The 20,831-nt window shown below is 44.1% G+C and overlaps 1 protein-coding gene across 3 annotated transcripts in view; it reads right to left on the reverse strand.

Annotated features, from left to right (window-relative positions):
* LZTS2 (leucine zipper tumor suppressor 2) overlaps positions 1 to 20,322 on the reverse strand; it is a 71,701-nt gene extending 51,379 nt beyond the window's left edge. For 2 of the 3 annotated variants that reach the window (XM_032950492.2, XM_032950486.2), the window contains exon 1: positions 19,159 to 20,322. The gene's annotated coding sequence lies outside the window, so the exon portion shown is untranslated. The remainder of the gene's footprint in view (positions 1 to 19,158) is intronic. The other variant, XM_032950493.2, reaches the window with a different exon arrangement.
* Positions 20,323 to 20,831: the final 509 nt, after the last annotated feature.

Here is a 20,831-nt window from a genome sequence, read left to right on the forward strand (position 1 = left end):
GTAATCGCCAACCCATTGAACTTGCATTGCAGAGGTTGGCAGTTAAATCTCCTGGCGTGGCAGTGGAATCAATGGAAGGTTTCTTATATCCCCACCAGCTCAGGCCACCTGGCAGTGTCAACGTGTATCCATCCCACAGCCTATCAGCAGGTCACACGCAGTAGGGTAAAGTTTGGATACTTCCACCTCTGCCAAGACGTCTGACCAGCATGGAAGAATAGGCCAAATAACCTCTAGAGGGAGCTCTCCAGAGTTACCTCTTGCCTTCTGCAGCGGTGGTCTGAGCGAGCAATTACAGGGTTGTACTTTAACTTTTAAATGAGAAAAAAGCACATACTTGCAGTGGCTGGCCCTTCTTCAGGGTTTAGCAAAATACCACATTCAGGTGCCACAACAAATCAATCAGCTAGAGTCAACAGCCTGGGGCCTCTGAGAAGAATTGCATAAGAATTTGATGTAAATAAAATATCTATTTGCCACACTGGTGGCCCCAGGCCAACAAGAAGACACATTCCATGCACCCTTTAAAAGTCACCATGAGTTACGTTGTATTTTGCCAAACAAATCTGGGCTGCAACACGCCTTGTTGCTATGAAATGAAATAATAATAATAAAAAGCATCATCTGCTGCTCTCATGCCACCAACGATAAGTGGAAAACATGGTGAATGGCCTCGTACAAAAATAATGGGAAAATGAGGGCGGATGTGACAAGCTTCTGCTAAGGAGTTAACTTCTCTGCGTTTTCGTATTTTACCAAGTGTTGTTTGGCATGTTGTCGCACCCCACGTGCTGGGAGCTTCTTCAGCTCCAGCGCGTTGAGTGAAACGTCAGCGCATCGTGCCGAGCAACACGCGGTACAAACCAAAAAAATACATCAGAGAGCTATATAGAGCACAACCGTGAAAACAAGGTTAACTTGTTCCCATGTAACGCACCGAGGTCCGTAAATCTGTTACGTTTGCCCTGCCACTCTAAGTTCTGGTGCCCCCTTGCGTGCTTCTTTTGTTTCGTGTCGTATCCATGGGTTAGGCAACAGCTCGCACACAACGGAGCGCCGCATCAATGGCTGGAAGAAATACTGCGCTGCACTTAATGTTCTGCCGGATCATGTGAAAGGTTAAAAATAAGTGGCACAACAACAAAATAAAAAAAGGAAACAGAACCACCAAAAAAGTGGATGCATCGACACTGCTAATCCCTGGACGAGCTACAACAGCCAGCCAGGGAGTTGTTCTCATTACAGAGCTGGTACAATGTTTTTTTTCATAACCCTCATTATCCAAGGACAAGTAAACTCAAGTGCATTATTTATTGGTAGCCCAGCCAGTTATGTTAGCTGTCAGCAAAGGTTATATTTATCCCTACCTTTATAGTGCTTCAGTAATACAACCCACCTAATGATGCCATTCATTACAGGGTTCTTTATTACCTGTAATGGCCATGAATGCAGCTGCTCATATATATAGTGGATATAAAGGCTGCCTAGTTGCACCATCAATGCTGCTTGGTAGCAGATGCAGCGGCTTCTCCATGGGGGATTGTGGGAGGGCATGTACAAACTCATTTCGCTGCTGCGCTGGTTTGTAAGACAAGGCTTAAATATATTTTTGGCCAAAAGCTGAGGTTTTTCCATGCCAATTCTGTACGTTAAACACGAGACGACCGAGCCGGGACATGTTATAGGAAGGCCCTCTATTTAAATTCTCTGGATCATGCCCAGCAACGCCATGGCCTGTGGTCTGACCTCAAATGGACAGAAAGGCGGTATTATAGCCACTCTTCTGAACCAGCAATTTCTCTCACTTTTAAAGGTAAGTGTGGCCTTCTGATTAACGATCAATAAATACCTCTGCGTAGGTTTGCGCTGTCATTTCTGTAGAGCTCTCCCGATGTACTTTTTGAGTTGTGCTACATGTACCTCCATGTGCTGGGAGCTACTTTGGGAAATTAATTCCGTTGTTCACACACCATGCCGAATAACACGTGGTACAACCTGAAAACAGATTGGAGGCCAATGAATCTTACCTTGCATTCCCTTGGCTAAGAGCATAAGCGTAGAAAGAAATAGGCACATGCTTATTAAATAAAAGCAGACATATTAAAAAAAGAATTGTCGTATTTAAGCATGCAACCATCAATTTAAAAACATGTTTTTTTACTTTCACTGCAGTATTTTATTTAAATGTTATTCCGAAAAGAAATGCTTCCTCAATACAAACTAAACATGAACAACAAATCATAGCAAAATAAAACACTTTACACACTTAACAGCATACATTTTTAAGCACTTGCAGCGATGTAATACATTTTTTGGCACTTGGTGCACTAATAAATTATATTGTCAATAAAACAGTATTTGCTAACATCCATAGAAAATGCACTGTACGTTTTTATTGCACACCAAATATATAGCCTCCTTAACTACTGATTGCCATCATTTCCCCGTTAATAAACGAGTAGTCTATTTTAAGATAAATGACATTTTTTTACGCACACGCTGGGTAATATTTGACTCATCATCATAGCTAATCAAATGTTACGACAATCACGAGGATTGTACTGTACGCGTCGATCCATTTATAGATACCACACTAAACGGTATAACTGCTGAGAAATTCGAGGAAATAAGGCTCCACGTGTCACACAGCAATCTCCATGCACTTATTAAATATTGCAACTCTCCTCTGCAAGATACGGAGCTATCGCTTTCATAATATTCAAATCGCCTGTTGAGGCTAAATTGAGCCATTCAAAATCGGTGGGACATAACTATGGGCCTACATTGAAACCTCCATCCAGCCCTTACTTCAAGAAAATGTGATCATAATTAAAATTGTGTTTTTATATTTACAGCCGACTGAGAATTTACAAAACAAGGTTCTCATCTCCTGTTCGAAGCTTTGCTTACTACTTAAACATCTTACCTTAAGCTACTTAAGACTCTATCCTATCATAACAACTGTATCAAGCCATTCATTTCTCCACAAAAGCTCCAGTGTTTTTCCATTAGAATCCTGCATTTGGGTGGTTTGACCATGCAATTCCATTTTGAGGAGTTTTTTTTCATTTTTTGGGAGGAAACCGGACTACCGTATCCGTAGAAACCCCGTGCATTCAAGAGGCAAATACTTAAAATCCAAGCAGACGTATTTGTGAACCGGCTTGCTTTACTGCCAGCGCATGGCCACCTTTCAGCCCAGCAGATATAGGAATGTCATAAACATACATGATCTACCACCCATTGCCCTCAAACTGCTAGATTACACGCCACAACACCTGGTTTTAAACTCACAACCTTGCCAGTAGATTTTGATGACATTAAACAAAAATATATTAATGCCACGTAATGTAATTGATTACAGTAAGTGCATTGCAATCGTGTGAAGGAGTTTGGATCGCGAGACTGTTCAGAGATGGTCTTCATCCAGCAGCGGATAAATAAAAGTTGATGATGAGGACTGCACTTTGACAGTTACACAGACGTTTATAAATTACTAGCGTTTTGCCCATCTAAGGACGGGTGAATTGCAGTAAATCTGAAACTTGCAAGCGAAAAGCAGACCGCGACGTGATATATTCATTGCATCAATTCGTGTGCAGTTTGTTAGGGCGCGGTGACACAGACCTATTTCATTTAAAGGTTATAATCCCTTGTTCATCACGACGTCCTTTTTACTTTGATGTCTCAACAACAGCGTTACGGAGATCACGTGATGACGTGAGGGTTCTGCCTTTGTAGTGAGGGTTGTGAGTTGACGCCGAGGAGGGGGGAGGAGGCGCCTCGCCCCGCCCCCCATGTGGAGTGACGTCACCCGATAATTATAAAGGGGGAAGGTGTCCATTTGGAGGACGTCAACTTACAATGACATTAGGGGGGAGGGCGCTCCATGCGGAGTGACGTCACCTGCTCATGATTATTAATGAGGGGGGGGGTCCATGTGGAGGACCTAACCTGTTCATGATTATTGAGGGGGGCTGGTCGACGTGGAATGACGTCACGAGCGTTGCACACAGACATTTTTGGCTCATTATAGAAGGTAGTAATAATAATGGGGGGGTGGGGGTGTCCATTTGGAGGACGTCACCTGCTCATGAATATTAATGAGGGGGGGCTGGTCTATGTGGTGACGTCACGATCGTTAAGGACAGACATTCCTGGGTGATTATAGTCGGTATGGTAGAAGCCAATTATTGTTGTGGTGCCTCAGTGACTGGTAGGCGTGAGTGCAGCAATCAAACACTGTATCGTACATGACCTCAAGAAGTCATGACTGAACAAGGCTGTGGAGCAGAACATATAGTGTAGTGTATTCATTAAAACATTTTTTTTACATCAAATCGTGTACAGCAAATTAAATTTCCACTTCTACAGTCGCAGTATTAACTCGTTGTAAACAACCCTACGGAAAACGAGGGGGGCTAACAAACAACGTGGAGTACTGTAGTTTTGGTGGTGTACAACAAACACACGTTATGTGCCGACGGATTGCCACCTCGGCCCATTATAAAGACACTAGGGTCCCTTTGGCGTGATGTCGAGTCGCAATGTGAAGAAACATTTAGTCATTGCCAGGGAATGTCCGAAGGATAAAAACTCAAAACGCCCTTCCACATTGACCCAAGCATGAATTTGCCGATTCATAATCTCTCACACACACACATACCATAATTTCACACATTGTGCCACAGTTTAATGTGAATAGACGGTACTCCCCACTGTGCAAGATACGGAGGCTTCCCTCTTACAATATCCGATCACCCGTTGTGAAGAAGGTAAGAGGGCCATAAGAAATTGGTCAGTAAGATCACTCTGTCCACTGCATTATGGCTCGTATCCTATGCAGCGCTGTACTGCTCTGGTTAAACTAATCACTGGCACTGCAACAACAAAAAGCAAAGTCATTTTTCACGTAGTGTTTTTTTTTAATATGTGCCATTCCACACAAATACCAGCAAACACGGGCAAAAGATGTAGCAAGGGATCCTGAAAGCTGGAAACCATTTTCATCTCTCTCTCTCTCTCTCGAGAACCTCATCTCTCTGTCGAGAATGAGAGCGAGAAAAGAGGCTTCTTTTCCACTCCCCCTTCCCTGTGCTCTCCCTGGGCACTAACGATCTCCCCCCCCCCCGTCTCGGTCTACTCAGAGCAGCAACACCTGGGCAGCTAAACGCCAGGACAACAGTTGCTAGGGGGGAAACGCAGACGCAGCACGGGAGGAGTGTGTTTTTTATTTTCATGAATAAGAATGGAGACCACCCCCCCCTCTCCTCTTCCTCCTCCCCTCCCCAAAAGGAAATTGTTCTTCCTTACTCCCCGTCAAACGGATTTCTCTTTTCCAACAAGTAGAACGTAACGCTACGTATCGTACAGTGTCGCTGTTAAGTGTATGGCTAATTACGGTACAGGGCTTAATATTTGATTGTTATTAACTTTCCGATGTAGAGGGGCACCTGAGATCAGAGTCGTATTAGTAAGCACGCAATTATTTTCCCTCCCTCTCGGTGTGATGAATTGTCACAACGGTTCGTGATTCTATGCTAAGAATCAATTATTTTTGTTTGACAACCGTGGTGAATGTAGTGTCCCTAGTTGCTGCAGAGATGTATGCAAACCAATTTGTATATGAATAGAAAATATTGTTACGCGGATGACTCGATGCATGCATCTTGAATGCAATAATCAAGTTTCATTCATGAATTGATGAATTGTTACATGCCTACTGGTGTGTGCACTGTGACCTATTTACCACAATTGCATAGCTAATACACGGGACCGTCCACTACAAATAATACGGTAACACATATGGTACTGTTATTCATATTCACAAGGAATCCCATTTTCTAGGGAATGTATTTATGCAGGAAACATAAGATTTCAAGAGATTAAATTCTGTCATGTGCAAGGTGCTATGATGGATTCTTGCTTTGCAACGATGCGAGAGGTGGCCCAGCTTGGGGAGGCCTTCATCCAGCAGCGGACTCATCATGGATGATGACAAATAAAATGAATGTCGCATACGAAGAATTGTCACAATACTGGGAATGTTATGGAAATAAATGGCACGAAGCAAAATACATTTTTATTTTGATGTGCTGAGACAAATGGAAGACAATTTATTAGTGTTTCATTTCTATTACCCATAATGCTCCGCTTAATTCCATGCTCTTGGGAACTGCATAAAAGGCAGAACGATGAACTAATTTAAATGCATTAAAACTACTCAATACATTCATGGTTGCACGGTGCGACACCAGTTTCTTTGAAAAGGAGTGCTGGGTGTCAAACAAATGGGATGAATTGAGTAAAATATAATGGTGCAGGCCAGCAATTACATTCTCACTCTCTCCTGATAGCAAAACGGCCACCACAAGAGGGTCAAGGCTTAGGGAGTATTTGGCCTACTCTTCCATGCTGGCCAAACTTATTTCAAGAGGTGTGCACACACACAATTGTAACCCCACCACGCGATACCTGGCAATCGACTACGACTTGGTGGAAAGAGGCGAGGGGGAATGACAAAAACCTGCCCATTGTTTCAACTGTGTGCTGACCATTACACCACTATGGTACCCATCCCCCTTGATTGAGTGTTTGCCCGAAAATCGTACACAATGCACGCACGGCATTGTCTATCCCATGAAACCCGAGACGTGCAACCTGATAACGCAAGAAAACAACGTGTTTGATAATAATAATATAAAAATCGACCTTTCTGGGCAAATAAAAATGTTGGTCTGTCGCGCCAATCCTTTAAGACAACAAACGACCCCCCCCCCACCCCCGGCGCAGCGTACAGCAAAGAGGTGAACGCCACACAGCTGTATCAAATTTTACCCAGAAAATCCTCACCAGAGCCTTGAAGACCCTTTGTTCAGGAGGGCCCTACATTGAAATGTTTGCCCAATACAGTGCCGATTGATGAGTGTTTGGTTTCTTGTCGGAGGAAACTATACAAAGAGAAAACCCATCACCCATACGAGGGTGAGCCTCAACAGCCGAACACCGAAGACACCAAGAAGACTCTGGTGGTCACGCAAGCGAACCAGACTCCAAAAATCCTGCTTAGCTTCTGAGCTCCCATGAAATCAGTCGCATTCATGGTGATTTGGACATAGGCAGAGAGAAAGAAAAGCTGTGTGTCGCTGTATGCTAGTCACAAGAACAAAGGTCAGCCAAGAGTAATTACCACAGGCTTCAAATAAGCAGTCTTTCTCAACGTTAAAAGGGGTTGTTATATATTATTTTAAAAAGCACACAATCTATATAGCGTTACATACATCTGATATCTTCTTGCTTAAAGCTTCACGAATATATAAGAACCAACCTACATGCTTAAAAAGCTTGACTTAAAGTTTTCGTGATTGCAGGAATTCATATTCTTTGGGTCTTTCGGTAAAGCCATGTAGATAGAAAAATAATTACAAAATATAAATATCACGTTTCTATCGCAACACAAGCAATCGTCATCAGCGGGAGAGCTGCTGAGGTGATCGAAACGTCTTGATACATATGTTTTTTTCATTTCTATCTATGTGGTTTCACCGAAAGACCCAAAGAATATGCTTAAAAGGCATTTGTATTTTGAACTCCCAATGCCGCATACGGTGTCATGTTACATCTCTTTGTTTTAAGTTTAAGAGGTCAGTCTCAGTGCTGCAGCAGCCTAGCCACGCAAACAAGAGAAGGAGATAGCACACCCTCGCAGTCATTCTAATTATCTGCTCGGCTGGAACCGTGAAATGGCTTTAAAAGATGCGCGAGCTTTATGGAAACCTGCAAAAGTCGTTTCGCATTCTCTGTCTCGACTCCACATGCCACGGGGTCTGGTCAGGCGAGACCTCACAAAAACTTTGTGGGGTGGAAGGGGGTGGGGAAGAAGAAGGGTGAGGACTGAGGGAGAGGATGGGAAAAACTGTGCACAGCATAGCATTTTGGTCCAGTGCTGCTAAAACTGTTGGAGGTGGCCACGACACACACGGTGACCATGACACACACGGTGACCACGACACACGCGGTGACCACGACACACGCGGTGACCACGACACACACGGTGACCACGACACACGCGGTGACCACGACACACACACGGTGACCACGACACACACACGGTGACCACGACACACACGCGGTGACCACGACACACACACGGTGACCACGACACACACGCGGTGACCACGACACACACGGTGACCACGACACACACACGGTGACCACGACACACAGTGACCACGACACACACACGGTGACCACGACACACAGTGACCACGACACACACACGGTGACCACGACACACACACGGTGACCACGACACACAGTGACCACGACACACACACGGTGACCACGACACACAGTGACCACGACACACACACGGTGACCACGACACACACACGGTGACCACGACACACACACGGTGACCACAACACACACGCGGTGACCACGACACACACGCGGTGACCACGACACACACGGTGACCACGACACACACACGGTGACCACGACACACAGTGACCACGACACACAGTGACCACGACACACACACGGTGACCACGACACACACGGTGACCACGACACACACGGTGACCACGACACACACACGGTGACCACGACACACACGGTGACCACGACACACACACGGTGACCACGACACACACGCGGTGACCACGACACACACGCGGTGACCACGACACACAGTGACCACGACACACACGGTGACCACGACACACAGTGACCACGACACACACACGGTGACCACGACACACACGGTGACCACGACACACACGGTGACCACGACACACGCGGTGACCACGACACACACACGGTGACCACGACACACACGGTGACCATGACACACGCGGTGACCACGACACACACACGGTGACCACGACACACACGGTGACCACGACACACACGGTGACCACGACACACACGAGGTGACCACGACACACACGGTGACCACGACACACACGCGGTGACCACGACACACACAGTGACCACGACACACACGCGGTGACCACGACACACACGGTGACCACGACACACACGGTGACCACGACACACACGCGGTGACCACGACACACACACGGTGACCACGACACACACGGTGACCACGACACACACACGGTGACCACGACACACACGCGGTGACCACGACACACACGCGGTGACCACGACACACAGTGACCACGACACACACGGTGACCACGACACACACGGTGACCACGACACACACGGTGACCACGACACACACGCGGTGACCACGACACGGGCAGTGGCTGTGCCTGTGCGACACCGTGCGCTGTTGTGACGGAGACGGAAGACTTCTGGGATGTGGGGAGACCGGCCTGGCGTGCGACTCGGAGGAAGAGGAACATTCTTCAGGAAAACCTGTTGGGGGGTTTTTCTTGTTTTTCTTTGATGAAATAACAATGCTCAAACCCGCATCCTCGGTCCGATGGGACGTCAACTCAGGGAAGTGTAAAACAGGAAGGATCAGCAGTATTCTTTGGCGAACGTTAGTCTCGCAAACACTGAAATATATGTTAGTAACTCACTTAAAAATACTGTATAGTTATTGCCAAATATGTTTTTTTAACATGACCAAATACATTGCTAATGTTTAATGTCAGTAGATCTTACCTGCATAATGGTTATCTTTTTTTTTTAAACACACGATGAGCCAGTTTATTTTTAAATACGACAACAAAAAATACTGTTTAAGATTTTACGTATACTTTTTAAAGTTAAGATGGTTCGGAAGAGAACGTTTTAGAGCTAGACATTAGGAAAGTAGTTTTTTTTTGCCGCTGCGGGCATGGTAATGGGTTTAAGAGGCAGGCAACTGTTCCTCCCGTCTGTAACTGCACGGGGTTTAGTTTTGACAGGTGGTTTGGCCTTTCTGTGCGAGGGCACGCACATGTGTTGCTCGGCTGTGTACCTCTCGGCACGGACGCACAAATGTGTTTTTTTTTATCGAAGGTCGGATTATAGCACCGGAGGTCTTGTTGAGAGTGAGCGGTATTTTTTTGGAAGGGTTTGCTTGGGCGTTGGGCTTTATTTGAACTTTTCTTTTTTCACTCGCAAAAAAACACTCCCGCGCGCGGGCACGCACGCACACACATACACATCTTTGGTTGCTCAAAAGAAGTGAGGAAAACGTGCATTCCTGTGCATTGAATCATGGTACCACTCAACACAACTGTTGCATGGAAGAGGTCGACACGTCTCATTAATGCCAAGAACTGCATCTGGTCAACGTGCAGGGCTTGCCGGCGTATTGTTGAACTTTTTGTAGATTGCGGTGAGGCTGATCTTCCAAAATACAACGCATGCAAGCAGCACATCAAACAGGTAGGATGATAAGACGTGAGAATGTAAACTACACTGTAGGTAGGTGGAATAAAAGCTTATACAGTGCCGCATAATTCCTCTGATCCATATCCTATTGTTTGCGATTCCGATGCCTACCGTTGATTCGATCTGCAGACGTTCCTATTATCCGCACTTACCCACAGTTAAGAGAAGTAACCCAGAAGTGCCATAACATTCATCCTACTATCTGTGCTTATCCGTGGTAGTGACCTGCCTGCAATTGACCCCAGAAGCAGTCTCCCAGAAGTAGATCCCCACAAGTGTAAACAAGACAAGAAACCAAAAAGTAGTGGAAAATTCATCCGACTACAGTACGTGCATAAGAGAAGAAAAAGTAGGCAGATAATAATAGCACCCCAATTATGGTGCAAATGACACAAATTATACTGTCTAATAAAGTGCATTGTTATGATAATACAATAACTTTACTAGGAGTAATTTGTACAAGTTGTTCAGATTAGTTTTACAGAAAAACTAAATACCAAATTCTTGATTTTTAAAGATTCATATATGAAAATCAATATATATACTTTAAAAGCTTCCATTATAACATCTGAGGTAATGGCTGCCTTCAAATAAATGCTGAGTTGTAAAAAACTAAATCCACGTACAACAGCGATGTTAAATCAAGCTATGCCATCAATAAATATCAACTGGCGAAGGTAACGTGCTTCATACGTATAGAAAAAAAACTATCCAACCAAAAAAACCTGTTTCATTAATATTAACTGGTGAAAATAAAAGACAAAGATTTATACCCCTTTTGTGGGCTAAAGCACCATATTGTGCGGCCGTGTGCACGCGGCCTGTCAAAGTGATCTATTGGAATTGGACATCTGAGGTTATTTTAGATTAGGCTGTATAGCGATAGCCACACATTGATGTCCTTCGCTAGCGCTGTACCTTGGATTTGTCCCGGGCGGACAGCCAGATCGCTCGTACAGGCCTAGCATAACTGTGAGGTCTGTTACATAGGCCGCCACATTCACCCCGATGCCACAAATATGAAATTCCACTCCTCCAAAATGTGGCCTACGCTTTTAGCACTTGCCCACTGTATATGGCGTATAAACATAAACAGGGGAAAGCTGCAGGAGCATTTCATATCGAGTGGCCTGTTGCCGGATAGAGTTGCAACGCACATTATGGACAGAATGACCCCGACCCCACAATGTTATGTGAAAACCCATAATTGGCACAGAAAATATTCATAACTTTAAAGGGCAGCGGGCAGAAAAAAAATATGTTTTTCGGCTTGGAAAATGCTATTGAAAAACAGACGCATAACTGTTGCACACAGTACTCAAATTACTGTAATGGAATAGATGCTTGGCGTTTTAGTTTCCACGGTAAAAAAAGTATACATTTTCTTGATTAAGACAACATCATTTTTTTTTCCAGGAGTGTATCTAACTCCGCGACTGGGGTACCAATCAATCCGAATTCGGTGCTACTCCGTCATGTCAAAACGCAGCGAGGACGATTGTGCGGAAACCCCTGAACGTTCGTACGCACCATAGTGCATCGTGTACAGCTCGTCGAGATGCATCACGGACATTATGCGAGAGCCGGGGTACCGCCATAAGGTTCATATACTTTCAGGTTTAGAGGTTTTATGCATTTGTGGCAGTCAATATCCCTGATCTATCCACTACTGGATCCATCTCGTATTTGCAAATGAGCTGTAACGCCAAGGTGGAGATCCATCCTCCTTTGGCTGCCATTTCATCATTAGTTTGAACACTGGCCACAATACCTTCTTGTGAAGGGTCATGCCAAGCCCATGTACTTTTCTGAACAGTCCGTATAATATATTTACTGTCATATGCGCTCTAATCTGTTCCTCTTCCATGCTCTCAACATACAGTAATTCTTAGTATGCACCTCTCCATGCTTCTTTGTGCACTTGAGCTTTTTGTTACATTTTGTTTGTCAGTGATCGATGATGACCATGTCATAGCTGGTGTTGTGCAGTCACTGCCCGATGTATATGTACTCTCGTGTGTTTTCCAGCTGTGTCCCTCTAACAGATGTATTCAGATGTATTCAGATGTTGAGAACTTGCACGTGATTTAAATTGTGCTCATTCGTCTAGAGACCCACTTTGCAGCTTTCTTTATTAAATTATTGTCTCATTTCCTGTGCGGTCGTTTAGTTCAATTGCTTGTTATGACGAGCAAGTCACCAGCACATCTCAGATGGTTAATATTTTGGTAGAGAGTATTTTGGTAAAAAGAGTCTTTTGCGGATTATTTTTATTAAATCGCTTTTTTGTGATTGTTTTTACGACTTGGGTCTGTGAGAGTTTAGGCGACTGCATACACTTCCACCGAGTCGGATGACTTTTCCGTGTCTACAAATGCCAGGCATAATTGGTCATTAGTGTTCATTTTTATTAATATTGTAATCTTTGACAAGTCATTTGGCAACAAGAGTGCAAAAATTGTGCCCTCTCACTTTTATGGTGCAGCACTTTATTCTGATCTGCAACAGCCTATTCATATTATCATCATGTACGGTACAGCACTGCTCGCATGAAGCACGGTAATGTGTAACCGCGAAATAAATCTGAGACGTCAATGTAATCCTAACTTAAGGTCGGTGGGATTTCTTGTTTTGTTTTAGAATGGAATCTCATTCTCAAAGCTGCGGGCCACCTCCTTGCATTTATTTCCACAGCTACACAGAAGACATCACTCACTGGTGGAAACATTTCTTGGACTCCATTGGAAGAAAAAAGCAACTCTGTGTAGGCCTCGAACTTTCAGCTATGTGATAATCTATAAATAATGTTTGCCATGACTTCATCTCTTCCAAAAAGCACTTCAGTTCATGTTTTTTTTTATATGTTTCACTGATATGGCCCCTACGGTGACTGTAATCCTCACGGATTCATAAGTACATGCCACCAACGAGTGTCGGGCAATGCCAATCAGCCCATCAGCGTTTGACTATAAAACAAATAAACATATGACTGATACACATCAAACTCATTTGACTTCTTCTTTGGTGAGGCTATGCAGCAATGTGCATCATGACCCGGCTGCAATCTGTCAACGTTGCCCACAATATTGATCCGATAGAGAGAGAGAGAGCACTCTAACTTGCATTGTTGTCGAGGGACTATTTGGAGGCGTCTTTACGACATGTGCTATGCACATCATGCACAGTGTTACCTGGAGTCATTGCTTCCCCAGTTGTTGTTTGAAGCATTCTTGGCATCGGTCAAACATTTCCAGGTACCGTATATTAAAATAACTCAAAAGGCCAATCGTCTGTGGGTATTTTTTTTTGTGATTAACACGGTTGGTTTACGTACAGTGCGAAAGAAGTTCAACATACATACGTACATTCTACTGTGCCAACTTCTTAAACTGGTAGAATTATTAGATTTTTTTTATATTAAAGCATTTATTCTCAACTGCGGGACCCTCGTGACTTCCCACGCTGCAGCTTTCCCTGATTACCAACCATTAGATGCACGTGGGGAGCCGTGGCTTGATTTGCATGTGAATATAAAAGACTGGGTTAATCGAGAAAATGCGGGCTCGTGGGGGAGCGCGGGAGGGATGGGTGGTCGTGAAGACTTAAGACAAACTACGAGGGCATGAAGGGGGTAAGCTGCCATTTAAACGTCTGAAATCATGATATATTTTTTAAAAATGTAACTGTTCTTTTTTTTTAAACAGCTATGCACTTGTAAATCTTAGCTGAAAACTAAAAGTGTTATTTTGTTCATCAATTTATTATTTTATTCTCATTCTACGTGACTTTACCGATAGAACCAAAGAAGATGAATCCTTGCAGTCACGAAAGCCTTAAATCGAAATTCTTTATTACTGCTTTGTGTTTAGTCTGTTGTCCTTCCACCGCACCTCCGATTTGCATGGTTGGCTACATACGATGTAAAAGAAGTTCAATATACATACATGTTGACCGCATTGTTATATCGCTATCCCATTGTTCACTAATTTCCTGCACAAAATGCCAAAACAATCAACTTTACCATCTTGCGCCCTCTATGCTTCTTCCTTGTGAAAGTCTAGAACTGTAATTTATCACAATAAACCATAAGCAAAACCAACTATGACCAACAACTGTATTACCGTACTCAGGCTAAGCCGACACTGAAAGACACATAACGTTAACATACAGTACTCTATAGCACTTTACTTGGAATCTTGCGATAATTGTAAACTCTACATAATAAATTAAAATTTTAAATACAGCACCTGTAACTCCCATAACACAGAAATGCCCTTTAACCAGAAGAGCACGACTGAATATTCAAGACTTTCAAAGGAGGGTCCTCTTGTTTGACCTTTGCCATTCACGCATGTGGGAGGAAACCGGATTGCCTCGATAAAAACCCCAAAATCTGCTTCAGACACCAAGGTCTCAAACTGTTAAGAGCCTCACACGTCGGTTCTTTGCTGTTGCTGCCTAGGCATGGAACTCTGTTCCGTTGCACATACGCAAGATCAAATGCACTCTGACTTTTAAGAAACATCTGAAGGCCTATCTGTCTGGGTCAGGCTTTCAAGCAGCCCCTAAGTTTGTCTCCGCACCTGTGAGTTGTTGACTTTTCTGCAAAATCTGGCGCTTTATAAATGCCATTATTATTAATGAGGGGGTAACAGTCGAAGCATTCCAGATATATTCAAGATAAAATATTGTGCTGCTTAATACTGCACACCCTCCAGTGCAGTACGATCCAGGCTCAAACCTGCTTGGCTTCCAAAATCTGACCAATTATTTGGCGATGTTGAGTTGAAGTGTTGCACAAGCACAAACAACAAAACACATTAGTCAATGAGAAAAGATACAAAATTAAGTTGGTGACGTTTCGGGCAATGGCCCTACTTTACAGCACATAAACAGAGAGGGCAGAGAGACAGAGTTGAAGACTGCACTTAACACTATGGAACCTAATGCATTTTAAAACTTGTTTTCGGTAACAGACAAACCCTTTAAAAATCAAAGTATTACGAGATCAGGCACATTCGGGGTGATTTGGTAGTACTGTGTAAAAAGGCAACGTGTAGACTTCTTTGTGCAATTCGGCAACACAGTTGGCACTTGCCTGTGAGATTAACCATCTCACTTCTCTGGTTAAAACATTGTCCAGAGTTAGGGGCACTGTTTGTTTCCAGAAGCTCTGTGGTGGTTTGCTAGCAAGGGCATGTGTGTGGGGGGGGGGGTTGTTATGTTCCCAGATATCACAGGTGAATAGGTCAAATAAATCATGTTCAATTGCAGTTGTTTATCGTTATTAAAGTTGTCGTCTTCTACAAAACAGAGTTAACTGCATAATATGACCAAAAAAACAAACTATGTTGTATATTTAGAATTATGGCACCATGATTGATCAATTAATATTGATGCTTAAAATACATGACAGATGTATCGCATTACGTGTGCAGTAAAAATCTTGATTAATTGTTGTATTATATACCGGGTCACATGAACCCGCTAGTCAATGGAAGCTGCTACATTCACCAAAATGATTTTTTTTATTATTATTTCATGGAATCACGATCCTGAATCCTGACAAACGGATAATTACACCCTTAGTAATCACATGCAGAGAATTTGTTTTAATAAAACCTAGTTTAAAACCAGTGATAATTACTCATTGTTACGTCTAAGTACTGTAACTTACAAATTAATAAATAAAACATGTAAACAACTATAGTACTGCAGGATGTGCCTGTATTGCACAGTAATTTATAGACAAACGAAAGATATCCCATTTTGCCATGTAGGTTACTGGGGCACGTGCGGGTAGAACGTACCGAACGCTATCAACTACTATGGCCGGAGACATAAGGAAATAGGACCAACACGTGTCTCCCAATTGCTGAGATTCACACACACCGTACGAGTGACCCATTTTAAGCTGAACTTACTTCACAGGAGGCCCAGACCATATTCATCAGAGCATTGTTTATAACCCTTCGTGTCACTGATAGACGAAGCCCTGTCCTTACCATGTCGGTGAAGGTTGTTTGACCATACTTCACCATGATAGTCAGTTTGGGCTGGTAAAGGGGGTTTGGGGGGGGAGGGGTACCCAAGATTTATTCAGATAACCACTCGTCACCGATGTAAGTTGTAGACTGAAATCAACCTCGGGTTGCATCGAGTCATAGCGTAGTGTGCTAACCACTGCACTCACCACTATGTTAAGATACCAATTGCCAATTACATCAGTGTATGTACATGGCCAGTCATTTAACCAAGTACACAGGATCATAGCATGATGCGCATAACATTAGGCCCCACCTCTGTGAATCACTAAATACTTTTTAATGTGTGCTGGGTAAACGTGTTTTTGTATGGGAACAACACTAAGCCTATTATGAGAGAATCCCAAACCAACTCACTCTGGATTTATTGTAAATAACATCAAACTCATGTACAGCCATTTTTTGTCAGTCCCGCTGCTGAATGAGGCCCTGTTTGATAAAAAGAGGAGAGGCCTCACGACCAGTAGTTCACATGTCACTTTAAACTATTTATATTTGATCAGGTAAGGCTCACTGAGCGATATTGCTCTTTTTCAGAAGCGACCTGGCCGAAAATGATAACTCAACTAAGTGACTTATCATGCAGAAATTGATAGCGGTGAAATACTCTAAACGCATGTTTTGAAATGTGGAGGGAAAACCCGGAGGACTTAGATTAAAAGCCACGCGACCACCAAGAGCGGGAACATGCAAACTGCAAATATATACAGCGGGCATCAGGGTCAGAATCGAACCCACGACCTCCTCCATACCAAGCGATCAAGGTAACATCTCGCCACCGCTGGGCCATGCCACCGATGTTATTGTTTTTAATGGGCGGGAATCAAACTCATAGAGCAGTGGGCTCCACCGCACGTGGGAAGAGTGATGATGCAAGTATTCGTCAGCAGACAGCTTAGGCTGTGATTCACCGTTGATGCCGGCTCCGATTCCTCAGCAGCGTGTTTTTTTTCTCTCCGTATGTCGACCGCACAGCTATGAAACGCTGGGTAATTCATCTTTGTACGTGACATTTTTAAGAAGCAAAATGATAACATCTCAAGTTGTGTTTTCACACTTTCGGATGGCATGTCATTATTTTACTAATTAACATATTAATGTCAGTCCTTTCACTTACATTTAAAATGAAACACACTCCACGGGTGCAAAAACTGGCCCACGGTTTCATGTGGCACAATTGTAGACTCTGTAGTATTAAATAAACCCAAACATTGCATCGAGCACAGTAATACATATTTATCAATATCGCACAGTGTTTTGTAAACAGTACAACGATATACACTCTGCATGCCTATGTGCATGTACGTGTCTATTATAAAGTAATATTAATACATTTCCTATTCTGATTAATTTTCTACAATATTCTTCAAAACATTAACTCTACATTTTGTGTTTGCGTAATCCCATTCATATCCCTATCACTAGCTGTAACCCTATCCCTAACCATAACGATAATCCTAACACTCATATCCATCCGTAATCCTAAACCTAACACTAATCAGAGCCCCTAATCTAACACTAAACATAACCCTAAACCTAACATTAAACAATAACCCGAAACAAACTACTAACCATTAATCTACCCAAACATCTCATAATATCCATAACCTAACCCGACTACAGGAATACCCATCTCCGTAAATCTATCAATAAGCATAAAAGCTAGCCCAGCCAGCCACAATCCCACCCGAAGCACTTTGACCACCCATAATATCCCAACACTAACGCCAGTACAAGTCCAAATCTCACTTTTGTTTCTCTATTTGGAGGAGTGAATGCCGGTTGTGTATACACGATACTGTACTGCATACACAACACACCAACACAGATTGCACCTTACAGGAAGCCCGAGAAAATAATACTTGACATTCGTAAGCGTAAGAGGGCCATCAAAAACCTCGTCAGACAATAAGCATGAGCGGCTCTTAGCGGCATACGTCAAGGAATGCCCATCATAAGATTTTATCAATCTGTCTGAATGACTGATTGTCCATACAAAATAACAAGGATGGGAAATTGTAAAAAAAACATCTGACGGTGACATCATATCTAGAATGTTTATGTCAGGTATATCACAACACCCTCTGCGTGGCACAGTACGAACTAACCCAAATCAACGTTGCCGTCTTCTTGCAAGCGATGCGTTCCTCTCTATTTAAAACGCTCAGCCGGGGACGAATAACAACAGCGACACGGGGGATGAATGAAGCAAACAATCGCATTAAAGGAGACGCGAACGTCTCGCAATATCGCGAGACAAGGCGTCCGCTCTCTGATCAATTTGCCCATTGCGTCACGCAGTAGACAATATAAATGCAACGTGTGTGACCTGTTGGATGCGCACATCACAGCATGCATATTGCAGGCGGTAGTTGTGCGATTTAATTAAACCACATACTTGATTTTCGCCTATTTTCGAAAAATTAATGTCAAAATGCGACCAATTGCTTTCCCAGTCCGCGGTACAAGCGCAAAAATAATCTTTGGAGCGATGATGGTGAAAAAAAAATATGGCTCCATTAATAAAATGAATTTAATTCATAATGAAAAGGTATACAATCAGGAATGCTGTAAAGTGGTGCTAAAAGTGCTTCGAGCGATGGCATAAGTCCCAACCAGGCTCCAAGTGAGCAGTGCTACAGCAGCGGCGGCGTCAGTAACGACGGAGAGTGAACGAGGAGTATGAAGGCTGAATGTGTATGTAACGCGAGTTGTGTTCAGCGTGGTTGTTGGTGATGATGGTTTGCCGGTCGCCTACCTGCGCACGATTCCATTGCGAGCGCTGACGCAGATTCATCCAGAGCGGCTGCCGCGCGCCTCTCCCGACTCCGACTCCTCCTCCTCTTGCTTCTGCTGCTCCCGACTGCAATAGCCCCAGCAGCAGCAGCGCATAGCCAGCCAGCCACTATATATACACAGCACCCCCAAATTGTGAGCCACACCGTAGCCTCTCTCGTTCAAGCCCCTTCCCTCTCTCGCGCGTCTCTCTCTCCCGTGTTCCTCTTTGTCCCACTTCCAAAGCGCTCCCTGCCCGCTCGCTTTGCCTCCGTGCAGCCCGTGTCCCTCCTCTTGCTCACATATACATTCTCTTGCTTACCCCCCACCCACCCCCGATGTCCTCCTCCTCCTCCTTTTAGCCGGAGATGATTTTGCGTTCTGTTTTGATACAGCAGGTGAGGTTTTTAGTGAATGGGTGGCTGAGCGAGCGAGCGAGTGATGATTGTGCCGACGCCTATGGGATGGCGAGTTGAGTCGCGGCGTGGAAGTGAATGAAGGAGGATCCGGCGAGCTGGGACTGTGGCCGCACTGGCGCGGCGCAATGAGACGGGAGGCGACGGCTGCTCGTTGTGATACTAATGAAGAGTGCGGGGGAGGGACGGAGCCAGAGAGGGGGGAGCGATGGAGGTAGGGCAGCACGGGGCAGGGAGGGAGGGAGGCAGACGGATAGGGAGGGATAGGGGGAGGAGGGAAGGAGGGAGGGAAGCTAGCCGGGTGAGAGGGATTGATTTGGGTGGACAAATGTAAAGGAGGGGCAATATCCGGACTGGACTTGCCATGAGCAGGATGGAGGATGTGCAGTTGCTGTGTATAGACAATATATATAAACTGTAGACACAACGCCACAGATGTGCGTCCCTCCTATACCGGTTTAGTAATTTTCTTATGAAAAGAATATACAGTGGTATTTTTCCCTTCATATTTATTTAAAGTCCTCTACTGTTATATGTTTATCTTGGCCGTTGAGTCGTTGTGGTACCCTGCCTTCTTGTGCTTCCCTGTACAGTACTCGATTGTTGGGTTGAAAATAAAATAATAAAGTGAAACCATTCACATTGAGATACACGGCCCCAATCGAGCCTTGAAAATATAAACTAGCAACCCGCACGTACTTTATAAGTGACCGTTCTTCCGTCCCAGTCAGCCAGCAAAACTTTCAATCTTACATACAGCCCTGTCTCTCTCACTCTCCCTTTCCCATCGATCGCCTTTCCCATAATTCTCCCACTGCTTGTTGATGTGCCTTACTCTCCTCTTTCCGTTTTACTCTCCCTCTCTTTCCTCTCCGTTTCATGCCCTTTCACTCTCTCCCCACGCCTCTCCATTCCTCTCCGTATTTTCCTCCTTCCTCTATCTACCTCCCTCACCTCCCTCTTTCTCCATTCTCTACCTCCCTCCCTCACCTCCATCTACCTCTATCACATTTGTGTAGTATACACGACCGGCTTAATGCTGTGGAATGCAGGTGATGTCATCTCGCAGATGTGCACACGTTTCGCCCGCCAGGAAACCAACCGGTCAGGAATCCAGCCAACAAAACTTATTTCTAATACAGTATAGTATGATATTTTCCCCTCTATTGTGTTTTCACAGATAAATGGTTTGATCTTCAAGTGGCAGGAAATCCATCCGACATGTGTATATCTGTAGATA

This window comes from Petromyzon marinus, chromosome 9, assembly GCF_048934315.1.
Source record: "Petromyzon marinus isolate PM22_M1 ecotype Great Lakes invasive population chromosome 9, UKy_Petmar_22M1.pri1.0, whole genome shotgun sequence".
NCBI classification, from domain to species: Eukaryota; Metazoa; Chordata; class Hyperoartia; order Petromyzontiformes; family Petromyzontidae; genus Petromyzon; species Petromyzon marinus.